This window comes from Neomonachus schauinslandi, chromosome 3, assembly GCF_002201575.2.
Source record: "Neomonachus schauinslandi chromosome 3, ASM220157v2, whole genome shotgun sequence".
In the NCBI taxonomy this organism is placed as follows: domain Eukaryota; kingdom Metazoa; phylum Chordata; class Mammalia; order Carnivora; family Phocidae; genus Neomonachus; species Neomonachus schauinslandi.
Window position 1 is genome coordinate 114,335,327 of NC_058405.1, and position 15,574 is coordinate 114,350,900.

Genomic DNA, 15,574 nt, shown 5'->3' on the forward strand with positions numbered 1-15,574 from the left:
TTAGGAGAGAAAAAATCCACATTTCCTCATTAAAGATACTTTTGTTAAAAGTAGTAACCAAAATGTGGAAAATATGCAATGTTCACTGCACAAGATATTTATAACAGTGCAAGCAGAGTGGAGACTCCAAAGCAACATCTGAAGGCTATGTGATCCCTGGAAAATGTCAGGAATTTCACATTCCTAAAACAATATTACAACATAACAACAGAGCAAAGTGAAGGGAAAGAAATAGATACATTCATTTTAAATTTCTTTCACATTTTAGGCAGTACCAGAAAATACCTTGATAGAATTATATTTATCCTCTTGGTTATCCCACATAATTGATATTAATCAGCTTAATGTTTTGAAAGTTTCACAGAAAAAAAAAGAGTAAAATAACTATATAAATTCAATCTCTAATAAAGAACCAACTTCCTGATTTTCTGGATTATCCTGGTATTAGTTGAAGAACAAGAAAAGCAGGACAAAAGAAAGAAACAAAAAGAAAAAATAAAACCTAAAACTTCCCATCTTATTGGACTAAATAAGACCCAAGGAACTAATAAATGGCAGGCTTTTTTAAAAATCAATTCTTATACGTCTAGAAATAATATTTATTTTTGTGTTTTTTCCAGGGATTGTGGGATGGGAGCCCACAGGTAATGGTTACAGTAGCCAATGATGCTTATTCTTTCTCACAGAGGAAATGTCATTTTTGGAGTGATGTTGGTGGTTGTGAGGGAGCTTTCCAACTGTCTTTCTGGACAGACACAAAGGAAAGGATAAAGATAGCCAAAGCTATTCAATTGCGAAGACTCATTAGTGTCTGAATATGGAGCTCCAACAACAGAGCCCTTTGTGGAGTGGGTAAATGCCAGAATGCTCTCTACTTCTCTTTCCCTCCCATTCAATCCTTACTCCAACTCTTTAGTGAGAAAGCATTTATTGATTTGATATTTTTCAGCAAAGGAGAGAATGTGGATTCCCAAGCAAGCTGACCAAGAGGCTTAATCCCATATTTATTCTTCAAGAAGAAGGAAATCTTTCAGAGACAGTCTGCCTCTTCAGCTCCACCTTGTACACCTCTAGTGTCTATGAAGTCCTCAATGGATCCTTGAGGAGCTAACTGCTAGTTCTGGGCATGCCTAACAAAATTGGCTGGGTGGAGTCGTTATTCAGAAGACTATTGACAAGTCATTTGGTTTAGATTTTATCATCATCATCATTATTATAATTTACACAGAGGTAGGAAGTGGGAAACAAAAATTCAAAGATACAGCATGAAACTTCTCTACCTCATCATATAGATCTCTGCTATTGAGGTATTTTGGTTTATATCAACCAACTACTAAGTATATTGAAATGGCATCTAATTATTTTAAAAAAAGGATAGCAAATATTATTTGGAAATAAGAAACTGTAATTCAAGTTTTACTTTATAAAAAGCTAGCTATGAATAAAATTTTTAAAAAATTATTCTTAGAGAGTTCCGGTTTCAGCTCTGAAATGTAAAGGGCATGGAAATGGTCACTCCCACCCTTACAACAAGAAAAAAAAAAAAGACATATTAAAAATCAATAATTTTTTCTTGGACCCATCAGAAAACTGAAGTTTCAGGGAAAATCAACACCCTGCAATTGAGAAAAACAGGCACATGGGGAGAATAACAGCTGAGATCAGCTGACTAGGAACAGAAAAAGCTAGAGTTCATGAACTAATAAGACACTGAAGTGGTAATTTTGATGAATTGCTGAAGGCTGAGTATGGACTACTCTGAAATTGAGAAGCTTCTTGGGGCTGTCCTATGAGGGAGCCCTATACTTTTAAGGACTTTTAACTCTTAGAACCATACTAGCTTCTCATGGTGAAAAGCTAAGATCTCATGGCTCTGAAAAGCAGAGACGAAGAGTAATTATTGTGAAATACAACCAGAGCTTTCTCCATAGCAAAGGCTTACTCTCCAGGGAAAAGACTTTTTCAGAGCCTTATCCCACATGGGAAGGACATTCCTCCAACTCCATTCCTTACCAGCCCTCCTGTCTCACCAAGGGAGGAATGAAACATAGTCAAGAAACAGTCAGTGGAACAGGGTCATGAACTCTTTCCTTCAAGGAAATAGATTGTGAATGATGCAGCTACAAAAGTAGGAAAGTGAATACAGGTGGTAGGGTTATACAACAACAACAACAACAACAACAACAACTGTGAAGGTCAGAGTCCAGAGACACAGGTCCACTAAAAAGACTGACATTTAATTAGAAACTTATAGAACATTCCCCTTCCCCAAAACTTACCACCACATCGACAAGGTTCTGGTGTACTTACACTGGGTTATAGTTGAAAGAGCTGTAAGGCAGATTTTATTTGAACTGAATTACTTAGGGAAGGCCAAAGTCAATGGAGGAAACCAACACAAGCATCGTAAAGAAATTTGAAGCCTCTGCCACCTATAGTTACAGCCAACATCAGACCCATTCCAACTTCTAGCCAGATTAACACAAAACCTCACATTAAAGGCCTATTTAAGGGATACCTGGGTGGCTCAGTCAGTTAAGCATCCGACTTTAGCTCAGGTCATAATCTCAGGGTCCTGGCATTGAGCACTGTGACTGGCTCCCCACTCAGTGGGGAGTTTGCTTGTCCCTCTGCCCCTCACCCCGACTTGTGCTCCCTCTCTCTCAAATAAATAAATAAAATCTTTAAAAATAATAATAAAGGCCTATTTAATAATTTCCTACTACCTGGAACATGTTTAGCTTTCAACAAATAATGGCAAAGCATGCCAAAAAGCAAGAAAAACATTCTGAAGGGACAAAGTAGCAATTAGAACCAGACTAATGTATAAAACAAAGATTTGAATTAATAGATGGAATTTAAAATAACTATGATTCATATGTTAAAGGCTCTAATGGAAAAAGTAGACAACATATAAAAACAGTTAGGTAATATAAACAGAGGGATGGAAGTTTAAAGAAAGTATCAAAAGAAAACACTAAGAATAAAAAACCCTATAACAGAAATGGAAAATGTCTTTAATGGGCTTATCAGTAGACTTGACATGGCTGATGAAAGAAATGGTAAGCTTGAAGATAGGTCAATAGAAACTTTTCAAGCTAGAATACAAAAAGAAAGAAGAACAGAAAAAAATCAAAACATTCAAATATTCATTTTGAGTGGAAAATCACAAAAGGGGTAAAATGTGCATAATTGGAGTACCAGAAGGAGAAGAAAGAATGGAGTAAAAGAAATACTTGAATATGGGGCGCCTGGGTGGCTCAGTTGGTTAAGCGACTGCCTTCGGCTCAGGTCATGATCCTGGAGTCCCTGGATCGAGTCCCGCATCGGGCTCCCTGCTCGGCGGGGAGCCTGCTTCTGCCTCTGACCCTCCCCCCTCTCATGTGCTCTCTCTCTCTCATTCTCTCTGTCTCAAATAAAAAAAAAAAAAGAAATACTTGAATAATTAATGGATAAAGATTTTCCAAAATTAATGGCAGATACCAAACCACAAATTCACAGATCCAGGAATCTTAGAAACAAGCAAGATGAAACCATACATAAGCATATCTTAATTAGACTGTAGAAAATTAAAGACAAAGAAAGGAGTGAGTATGACTCAGATAGGAATGAATAAAGATATATCATACAAACAGTAAATAAAAGAAATATGAAGGAAGTAAAAGAAATCTGAAATAGTAGTCTACTATTTTTACACAAAGCTGACTTCAGGCCAAGGACATTCTCAGGGATAAGAAGGGACATTACATAATGATAATATCCAAGAAGACATAGCAACTCTAAACATGTATGCACCCAACAAAAGAGTGTCAAAATACATGAGGCAGAAATTTATAGGACTAAATGGAGAAATAGACAAATCCACTTTTTTAAATAGAACCTTAAACACCCCTCTGTCAGTAATTGACTTATCAAGCAAGCAAAAAATAAATAACTATATAGTTGACTAGAACAGCACTATCAACCAACTTGATGCAATTGGCGTTTATGGAATACTACATCCAATAGAGGCAGAATACACATTTCCCTCAAGTCCACTTGAAATATTTGCCAACACTACATTCTGAGCCATTGAACACACTGTAACAAATTTAAAAGAATAGAAATCATAAAAAATGGTATTAAAATAGAAATCAATAACAGAAAGACAGATGGAAAATTCTAAAATATTTGGAAATTAAGCAATATACTTTTAAATAGCAGATGGCTCAAAGGAGAAATCTCAAAATAAATTCTAAAATATTTTTAGTTAAATGAAACTGAAGATACAAGCTATCAAAATTTGTAGAGCACAGGAAAAGTGATGTTTAGTGGACATTTTATAGCTTTAAACACACCAAATAACCTAGATGAAGTGGACCAATTCCTTGGTCAAAACTCATACAAGGGGAAATAGATAACCTGAGTAAACCTGGAAAAGACAAAGTCAAGGGATTGTTAACAGATTATTTGTTGCATTTATCAAAACTCATAGATTTTACAGCACATCAAGTGAGTCTTAATGCTTGTGAATAAAAAATCATTTAGATGAGAGGTGAAAAATGAATCTAACTATATTACAAACAGTTATGAATTGGTGTCAGCGATGGGTAGAAGAAAAAGGTGCTAACCTAAGTAGGTTTGGAAATGGGGGTAGACTCTATTAGAATAAAAGCAAGAGGAACAGTACATAAGTGTTATAGTTGATAAAGTTGTTTCTTATAGAAGTACAAGTTAACAGTTCTAAAACCACTATACTTATAAGATGAAATTGAACAATTCAGTAATTGGATGGTAGATGGCAGGAGCCAGGTTTCTCAGGGCTGGAGTACAATATTATAGATTAGCTAGTAGAGGAGGCTAGAATGATCCAGGTGGTGGCATTGGTTAGATTTGGAGACATCAGTATGAGCTCATGTTTAGCTTAAGAGGGATATACATGATTATAGAAAGAGATATTTATAGATCTGAGTATATGCAGCAGTTAGCACAAATGTATTTCCTTATTCTGTCAGCTGAAATGGCTTACAAGCAGTAACACTCCAGTAGCAACAAGCATACTTAGCACTTACATCTTGGTTTCTAATACCATTTTCCAATAAAAGGAACCAGGGCTCCTTGAAAAAAATGTCCAGTTATAGAACTGGGGCAGAAAATATACAAAATGAGCCTGGAGCATCCTGTATTGCCAGGAAGTAAGAAAGTGCTCATACACACACACTCTCTCTCTCTCCCTCTCTCTCTCTCTCTCTCTCAGAATGTCAAAGAGGCAAAACAGCCAACTGAAAAACCTCGCAAAGACCAAAACTGGAATAATTTGAGCAAAAAAAAAAAGTAGCTTTGGATTATAACCCAAAGGATAGAATAAATGTCTGTGAGTTAATACTGATATAAATAAATGACTAAATAGATGAAGAAAAAAAGAAAAGACAAATCTCCCATTCAGAAGAATTCCAAATAATTTATGTAGATATTGGACTCTCATAGAGGTGGAGCACAACCCCCCACTTCCTTCCAAAGACTATAGAAAGGGGGGAAAATAGGGTAACTTTAGAGTGAGGAAATCTAGCAAGCACTACCTCAGACAGGAGGTGAAGGTGAATGTTGACCATGAGTCATGTTGATAGTATGCATCGTCAACCTGATGAGATGTGAATGAGACTTTACCTCTGTGCTCTTACTTCCCAGAATCTGTAACTCTGGTTGAATCATGAGAAAAATAGCAGACAAACCCCAAATAAGGGATGTTCTAAAAATTACCTGATCACTACTCCTCAAAACTGTCAAGGTCATTAAAAACAAGGCAAGTAAAAAAAAAACAAAAACAAAAACAGAAACAAAATAAGGCAAGTCTGAGAGATCCACAGCCAAGGGGAGCCTAAGGAGACATGAAGACTAAATGTAGTGTGGCATACTAGATAGGATCCTGGAACAGAAAAAGGACACTACATGAAAACTAAGGAAATCTGAATAAAGTATGGATTTTGGTAGTATCGGGTCAATGTTGGTTCATTAACTGTAACAAATGTACCATAGTAATGTAAGATGCTTAACAATAAAGAAAACTGAGTGTGAGGTATATGGGAACTCTGTACAGATTACCTTTATAATTTTTTTGTAAATCTAAAACTTCCCTAAAGTTTATTTTTAAAAATTACTATTGAAGCTAAAACCTGTCAGCCTTTAATATGTTTTAAAATAACATAAGTAGGGGCGCCTGGGTGGCTCAATCGGTTGGGCGGCTGCCTTCGGCTCAGGTCATGATCCCAGGGTGCTGGGATCGAGTCCCACATCGGGCTCCCCGCTCTGCGGGGAGCCTGCTTCTCAACCTCTCCCACTCCCCCTGCTTGTGTTCCCTCTCTCGCTGTGTCTCTCTCTGTCAAATAAATAAATAAAATCTTTAAAAAAATAAATAAATAAAAATAAAAAATAAAATAACATTAAGTAGCACCTAGTCATTGAACAAAAATTATAAAATAATTATAAGCAAAAAGAAAATAATCCCTAAAGTTTCAGTACTCAAAATAACTATTTAATATTTTGGGGTATGGCTTTTTAGATTTATATGCATATTTTCCCCAAATTAGGACCACACTGTGTGTACCATTTTGAATTTACTTTTTTCATATAAAATATATTTTGAATATCAAATTCATGTAACAGATCCCCCATTGAAGGATTTTTAAATTATAGATTTTTCCTCCAAACTCTTTGTAAGCATATTAATGAATTTTCATAGTTTAAAATCCTGCAAGTAGATTTGCTCAGTTAAAGGCTATATTCTTTCTAAAGGCTTTAATATGTACTGATACATTTCCCTACAGAATGGCTGTACAATTTATATGCTTCCCAGCATATAAAAGCATGGACTTTTCTTTATACTCTCTTCAAAATTTAGGATTATGTTCTTTTTTTTTTTTTTAAGATTTTATTTATTTATTTGACAGAGAGAGACACAGCGAGAGAGGGAACACAAGCAGGGGGAGTGGGAGAGGGAGAAGCAGGCTTCCTGCAGAGCAGGGAGCTGGATATGAGGCTCGATCCCAGGACCCTGGGACCATGACCTGAGCCGAAGGCAGACGTTTAACGACTGAGCCATCCAGATGCCCCTAGGATTATGTTCTTAAAATAAAAAAATCTTTGCCATTGTAAAAGAAAAAATTAGTTATCTCTTATTTTAATTTGCATTTCTTTGCATTCTTTGCTCACTGGTCATTTGTTTTGTTAATAATCTCTTTATACCCTTTGTCCATTTCTATTATTTATGTCCATTTCTATTGTTTATGTCTTTCATTTGACTTGAAAGAATTCTCTTTATATTAATAAGAGTAACACTTTGTTGTAATTGTGTTATAACACAAAATATGCCAACACTTTTTCAGTTTGGTCTAAAACTTGTTTCTTTTTTGCTTTGATTTGTTTCTTTATTTTCTTTTTTGCTCCCTTTCCTTCCTTCTTTCCTTCCTTCCTTCCTTCTTTCCTCCCTCCCTCCCTCCCTTCCTTCCTTCCTTCCTTCCTTCCTTCCTTCCTTCCTTCCGTCCTTCCTTCCTTCCCTCCTTCTTTCTTTCCTTCCTGTATTAAAGTCAATTATATCAAGCACTTGCTTTATGGTTATATTTTAGAATTCATGCTTACAAAACTTTCTCAATACCAAGAATATAAATACTCACTTAAATATTATTTTTGCATTTAAACCCCTAACCTAATATATTTATATATTAAATATAATAATTTATATTATTTGTTGTGATATAGCTTATTGGATATTACTTATTTTTTTCCAAGAAAGTATTAACCAACAACCCTGATACTCCTTACTCAATAGTAGGTCCTTTTCCTACTGATTTAAAGTTCCACTATTATCATACTTTAAATGCTTTTATGCATTTGTTCCTGTTTCTTGGTCTTCTAACGTATTCCTTTAATTCCAATACCTATTACAGCACATTGAACACTTCTAATTTGTTGTTTTTATTTTGATGACTAAATTGATAACATCCCGGATATTTTTTGTTTCTTAGCAAAGCTCAATAATCTTGAGAATGTACAGACTCCAGGAAGTCTTTTCTTCTTTGACCACCCCCTGGGAGGAAGGGGGTGGGGTGTGGAATTCACTAATCTGAGTAGAGGCTGCAATGTCAAATGCTCTGGCTTTGCCTTTGTGTAAAAAGAGACCATTTCATGACCAAAGGTTGTCTATATGTTAATTCCACTTAAAAAGCCAAGAAATCTGGTGACCTGTATGTTCAGATGTTAACACATGTTCAGTGCAGTTCATTTTCCTGTTTTAGGTTGTAGGCTTAACATTGAAAAGGTCAAGAAGGATTAGTCTCCCACCAATCTGTCCCCATCCCATTGCAGGAGGGCAAGACAACCCCACAGAACTGGTCAAAAGCTTTCACACTCCCTCAAATGAATACCACTCCCTTTAAGCATCTATTCTTCTCTGCTATTAAAGCAAGGTTCTCTGGGTGGAAAAATGCTCTTTATCAGAACCCTCTGCTACCTTTGAACATTTCTGAGAACTCTATTGCTACCATCAAAGAGAAAACTTGAATGTTAATAGAATTATTTTCTTTCTTTGGGGTTGAATCACCAGTTAGTGTTCTATTAGTGGATTTACTTAATAAGATTTTAAAAATTCCAGAGATTTCAAAAATTAAGGAGTCCAAAGTGATTCATTGGCTCCATGGTAAGATTCAACGCCTAGGTGAGATTTGTTCTATTTTTGGAACTTACCTTTCTTTTTGCTCTATATTTTTCAGGAAAGCAGCTTTTATATTTGAGTTTGAGGATTCTATTCATTGATATTTACATGTTTCATCTAGGTACAGTATGATTTAGTGGCTAAGAGCATGGACTCCAAAGCCGGATGGCCTGGATTCAAATTTTGGATCCATTACCACTAGGAATAATTATGTGACTATTATATATAATAACTATGGGAAATAAGGCAAAAGGATCACAATGATTTTTCAGTGTCATACTGAAGCATTGTCTAAAAGGCCCAACCAAGGATTATTTAATTAACCAGGGTATGTACTTTGATTTACAACTTACATGGGCTGCTCTCAAACTTTGGGTCTCAGGACCGTTTACATCTTAATAAATTATGGCAGAGGATAATAACTTTTGTTTGTGTAGGTATATCTATGGATATTTATCTTATTATAAATTTAAAGTGAGAAAATTTTGAAGTATTTATTAGTTCGTGTAAAGTAGTAATAATAATAGAAGAAGAACAAGAACAAGAAGTTGGTTACATACTAACAGAAATAACATTAAAAATCTATATTTTCCTAAACAAAAAAATTAAGTGAGAAGAATGGCATTGTTTACATTTTTGTACTTTAATTTTTGACCGAATGGAAGAATGATATCCATTCCTTCTTCTGTATTTAACCTGCTCCTATGTATTGTTTTGGTTGAAGTATGTAACAACTAGTTTGTCTCTAATTTAGCAAACTTATGTCAGCTTTCTCGTGCTTTCCCTGAGTGACTATAAAACTCTGTTTATCAGATTCTTTTTTGAATCCACTGAGCCATTTTGCCAGATTCCTCATTGATGAATTAAATACATCATTTATATTTCTCACCATATAGTTGAGAGTTGTTTTTTACCTTTAAAAAATTATGCTTTGATGCCATTTACTATGTGATGTTGAGTGAGTTACTTAAGTTCTCTATGTTTTATCCATAAAATAGAAATATAAACAGTTACTACTCATAGAGTTATTATAGCAGTCAAGTGATTTAATACATCCACTATGCTTATAACAGTGCCTGGCACAGTATGAATGCTCTGCATGTTACTTATTACTATTTACATTATTAAGAAATCTTCCCAAATAAATATTTTCTTAAATAGGTATGTCCCTCTCCCCCTGAAAAATCAAATTCTGATGTGAATATTTTTGAAAGCATGAAAACAGTTCAAATGGTTTAGGCTAATATCTGAAATAAGCCTAACATTCTGAAAGACTTAGCCATTTTGTACTTCCTTCAGTATAAAAAGTGAGGTAAATCCAAGGGACAGCACAATCTCTGTACATGGTGAATTTCTCCCAAGGGCAAAGGCTCTGTAAAATGAGCCCCAGACCTAGCTGAGGGGACTCAATAGGGTTTTGTTTTTAGACAGCTCTCCTCTGCTAGTCCTGTTTTGCTTCTGTTGACTCATATTTGCCAGTTATTGGGTGAGTGCAAAACATCTGACCACGACAGAAATAAACCTTTGATGGAGTCATGCAGACCCGACCAGAAGTTAGCCAAGAGTGCAATGAAACTGAAATCTGAAGAGCATTATCCAACCCACTCCTGAGCCCAGACTGCAATGTTTACTTGTATTGATATTCATAAAAATAGTTGGAATGTGAACCAGGGACAAACTACTATTTTAAAGCTGTCAGTAGGTTTTTTTCTATTGTATGAGGTGGAGTAAAGTTAGAGAATTAAAAATTATTAATGCAGGAGAAGTAACATTTTGTAGCCTGTAGTTGAAATCGAATTTAGCATGAAGTAGATCTTTCCTTCTTTCCAGGAGACACCATGTTAGCCAGTCTTTTTAGCCAGGTAGATGCAAAGTCATTGTACTTGGGAAAACAAATCCAGACTGAGATGTCTTGGTGCAAACTGCTGTCATGGCCTCTGCTGAGATGAGTATGACAGTGTCTAGTACTCTCTCTTCCTGAGGCCTGAGATGGCGTAGGACTCCTAGATTTGATAAAAGAGAGGACCAGAAAACAATCTACTTTTCTGGAAAAAAAAAAAAAAGGATAACTCAATGTCATTCAACATGATTGATTTTGTTTTCACTGATAGCTTAGAAAAGTTTCAGCTCCATGACTCCACATTGCTAATGCTGTGTTTCAGATTGTTGTCAAATTTGGGAAAACCTCTATACCGTTACTTTCTTCGAGAAGTGGAAAGTTCAAAACTTTTCTTGTGCAGTAACTAATCATAAATACTATTTGAATTGATAATATTTATTAACCAGTTTGTCACCAATGTCCTCATTTTTGTGGTATTATAAGTATTATGTCATCTTTGTTGATGTCTTTTGTCAAGTCAAAAATTTGAAGCTTTTAAAAATGTGTTTGTATGGTTCCCTCCTCCTCACTAATGGATTATCAAATAATCCAAGGACTTCTTTAATTCTTCTTTTCAAATTTTATTATTTCCTCTTAATAGGTTACTCCTTTTGGTATGATTTAAAAAAAAATGCTTTGTTGCAGCTTACTTTTTGAAGTCAGAATAATTTCTATTGATTTCATTGCTCCTATGTATTGCTTCTATTTCATATTAACTTTTTTTCTCTATTTTCTCTAATTTCTCTGAAAATTAAATTAAAAGGTAAAGAAATAAGGTACACTTCATATGTGTCCAAATAAAGATTCTCTTGTTTTACTGAAATGCTCCAAACTTTCTTTCCGAATCCCTTTACTTGGTGTAACTGTTTGTGATCAGCTTTGTGAATTTCATTTATGTCTGGATGATAGAGTCTTTAAAACTTTGACGTAAGATGTTGTAAGCCCTAAACAACTTCGCTCTTAGACTTAGTGTCCTCTCTTACTTAGACTTGGTGTGGAAAAATCAAGGTTAGAACACATATTGAAAGTACTCTATACATAAAAATTTAACTTGAAATGGATTAAAAATACTTAAATGTAAGACCTCAAACTATAAAACTCCTGGAAGAAAACATGGAGAAAAAGTTCATTGACCTCCGTCTTGGCCGTAATTTTTGGATATGACACTAAAAGTACAAGCAACCAAAGCAAAAATAAACAAATGGGTCTCAAAAGCTTGTGCACAGCAAAGGAAACAATGAATAAAATAAATAAGACAACCTATGGAACAGGAGGATATATTTGCAAATCATATACCTTATGAGGGGTTGATAACAAAATATATAAGGAGCTTATATAATTCAATAGCAAAAAAAAAGAAAAAAGTCAATTAAAAAATGGACAGAGGACCTGAATAGATATTTTTCAAAGGAGATATACAAACAGCTAACATGTATATGAAAAGGAGTACACCATCGCTAAGCATTAGGGAAATGCAAAACAAAACTACATTGAGATGTCATCTTGTACCTGTTGGGATGGCTATTATCAAAAATAGCCATCAAAAAGAAAGATGACATGTGATGGTGTGGGTGTAGAGAAAACAGAATCCTTGTGTACTACTGGTAGGAATGTAAACTGGTGCAACCATTATGGAAACCAGTATGGAAGATCCTCCAGAAATTAAACATAGAACTCCTGTATGACCCAGAAATCCCTATGTACATTTCTATGTAAAAGTGAATCCGGCACACTTTTTCTCAGTATTCGAAGATGAGTGTTTGCTAGAGAAATATCCACAGAAAATAGCTCTCACTATGCCACATCCATTTGTGGGAAGAGAAATACAGTGAAGTGCACAGTTTCTGCTCTTTTTTCTTTCTCTTTCTGGAGCATGAAAGGAATTGAGGCCTCTTCCATGGTTTCAGACTCTAGAGAAACTTTTACATAATCACTAATTCTGACAGTTTTCCATGAACCTCTGAGAAAAACACAGGAAAAAGCTTCAGAGTAGGTCCTTGGGGATACTGAACTTGGACAGACGCCTGAGACTCCGTGTGACTCAGTGGAGACACATGTGGCTCATTTATCCACAGACTTGCTTCTTTCCTGTGTGCTTTCTTACATCTCAACTTCAGAGACTTCCTTCCACAGCCTTCCACAAACCTTTGACAAAGGACCTGAAATCAGGCGGAAGTGTCCCTGGGAGACAGATGGCACCATAATCCTCATCCTTCAGTACAGAGACTATCTCCACATTTTCTTTGGGCACTGACAACCAAGAAGATGAGGACTTGGAAGCTGCACGAATCTAACACATTTCCTTATGTAAAACATGTGTCTTTAGGGCCCTAAATTAAATTTGCTCTTTTATTACTCATTCATAATGAACCTAAAAGATTTTAATGAGATCTGTTTAGCATCTGCTATAGTCATATCCATTGATAACGTTCTTATTTCTTGGTACTAAATGCACCCCTAAAATGACTGCATGGTTTTGTCAAGAGCTCCTTTGGATTTATGACCCTTTTGTTGCTCGATTTCTGGATTCAGATAGCTTGCTCAGTTTTCACATTTGACAAGCTTCCTGTCTCAGTTTCACTGATGCTTCCACATCTGTTTCTCACTTTGTTCCAGAAACAGATGTGGCCATTCCAAAAACTGATCTGCTAAATACAATTTAAAATATCTGTGTTTTCATGGATAGAATCTTTGAGGTCTGCGAATCTTTGTGAGATCTTTAGGAGATAATATTTTCATCCCAATACTTGTCCTAAAAACACTTTTTGGAGCTTTTGCTTTAGTTTCTTACGTACAGAAAGGATTTTTATGAAAAAAAATGGGTCCATCAGTACAATAGAGTTACTCAGGTGAGGAACTGTGTCTTCAATGTTAACAGCAGAAGCAGGTCAGAAATCAGAAAGGCTGGGTTTGGAGACAGAACAGAAAGTGGAATGCGAGAAGGGAGAAGTGTAGCTGATCCAGCTGGAAGTCTGCCCGGAGGAGGGACAATTAGTCAGGCCAAACATGGGTTAGCTCAATTGCAGGTGCTGCTGCTGGGGCACAGATAGCAAATACTCAAAATCTGTAATGTGATCGGCCCCCCTGTCTGCCTAACCTTCTTTCAGTGCAAAAGTAGAGTTTTGGCCACTGGTCTATCTATGATTAAGAGTTCTAGACCCAGAAAGGCCAGGCCAGGACAGAGCAGGTCCTGAAGCCCCAAAAGGAAGATACTCAGATTAGATACACAGAACAGGGCCCAGGGAAACAGCACAGTTCTAAAACATGGGGCACAGAATTGGGGAAAAAGAAAGACAGAATGGTGGTGAGAGGCATAGAAATGGCCGTATATTATTAGACTCAGATTAAGTAGCCGGGCTGTTACTACTGATCTCCCAATTTCTTTTTTTTTTTTTTTAAAGATTTTATTTATTTATTTGAGACAGAGAGAATGAGAGACAGAGAGCATGAGAGGGAGGAGGGTCAGAGGGAGAAGCAGACTCCCCGCAGAGCAGGGAGCCCGATGTGGGACTCGATCCCGGGACTCCAGGATCATGACCTGAGCTGAAGGCAGTCGCTTAACCAACTGAGCCACCCAGGCGCCCCTGATCTCCCAATTTCTTACCGAACCCTTTTTTACACCTGTAGAGATAAGTTCACCTAAAAAGAAGAATTGATCCCTTCTCAAAATACCATAGTAAATATATCACAGTGGAAAAATTAATATGTTTGAGGAGCTTAATGCTCTTCTCTTGTCTCCTCCCCTCCTTTCAGTAATATTGCTTTTTGCACTAGAGCTCATGGGCTTCCATTCCCAGGCAACTTGCCAGTTGAGAATCAACACCCCGAGCAGAGCAAGGGCAAGTACAAAGCTAATGAGCAAGAATAAGTCCTACAACAGTGCCCCTTCTCCCATCAGTCCACAACCCAGACTGTTTCTGCTGTTCTGCCTGGAAAGAGAACGTCCTCCTTTCTCCCTGCCCCTCTCCCCTCTCGACTTCTCCACATCTGGGATCTCAAGCCAGCCAAGGACGTATGGAAATGGAATTTAAGATGTGCTGAGTTACTTCCCAGAGGGAAAGGGAAGCCGTAACCCACTAGAGCAAATTAAGTTCCTCCAAGGGGGAGAGGGGAACTGAGAACTGAGATTATCAAAGAAGAGCAGCACACCTTTGGGGAGTTTTTTTGGCATTTGTTGTGTACCTAACTTTGCTTTGTGTGCACGAGAGTGAGAACCTGTGCCATGTCCACATGCTGACAGCTGCTGTGGGTCCATGCCTACACCATGCGATGCGTGTTAACACCTACCCTGGGTGTGTGAGCCCAGAGCAGCTGTCCAGCATGTGTTTCTGATGGTCTGCAGTATGTTCTCATCAGAGCATGTCCACAGGAGTCTTGTAAAATACATCGCCCTGTGTTTCCCTTTCGTTCCTCTCTACACATGCACGTGGGAGTTGAGTGTGTGAAACAGGAGGGGTGAAACGAAATCTGTCTCTTGAGTTGATGCGGGGGGTTCTCAAATGGGGGCGACATAAAGGGAAATTTCTAGTCTTCAGATGGAGCCACAAGTCCAAAATCTACTGAATCCTGTTCTTCTGGACATAATGGAATGCCCTCAGTAGTCTAATCGCCGTTTGCCAAAATCCAAAAAGTGTTAGGGATTTGGTCACTATATTTCCTTCCCTCCCTCCCTCCTTTATTTCTTCCCTCCCTCCCTTCCTCCCTCTCTTCATTCATTCCTTCCTTCTTTCCTTCCTTCCTTACTTCTTTCCTTCCTTCCTTCCTTCTCTTTCTTTTCTTTCTTTTTTCTTTCTTTCTTTCTCTTTCTTTCTTTCTTTCTTTCCTTTTTTCTTCCTTTCTATTTCTTTCTTTCTTTCCTTCTTTCCTTCTTCCTTTCCTTCTTTCCTTCTTCCTTTAAGAAATATAGCCAGAGGGTGCCTGGGTGGCTCAGTCATTAAGCCGCTGCCTTTGGCTCAGGTCATGATCCCAGGATCCTGGGATGGAGCCCCGCATCGGGCTTCCTGCTCAAT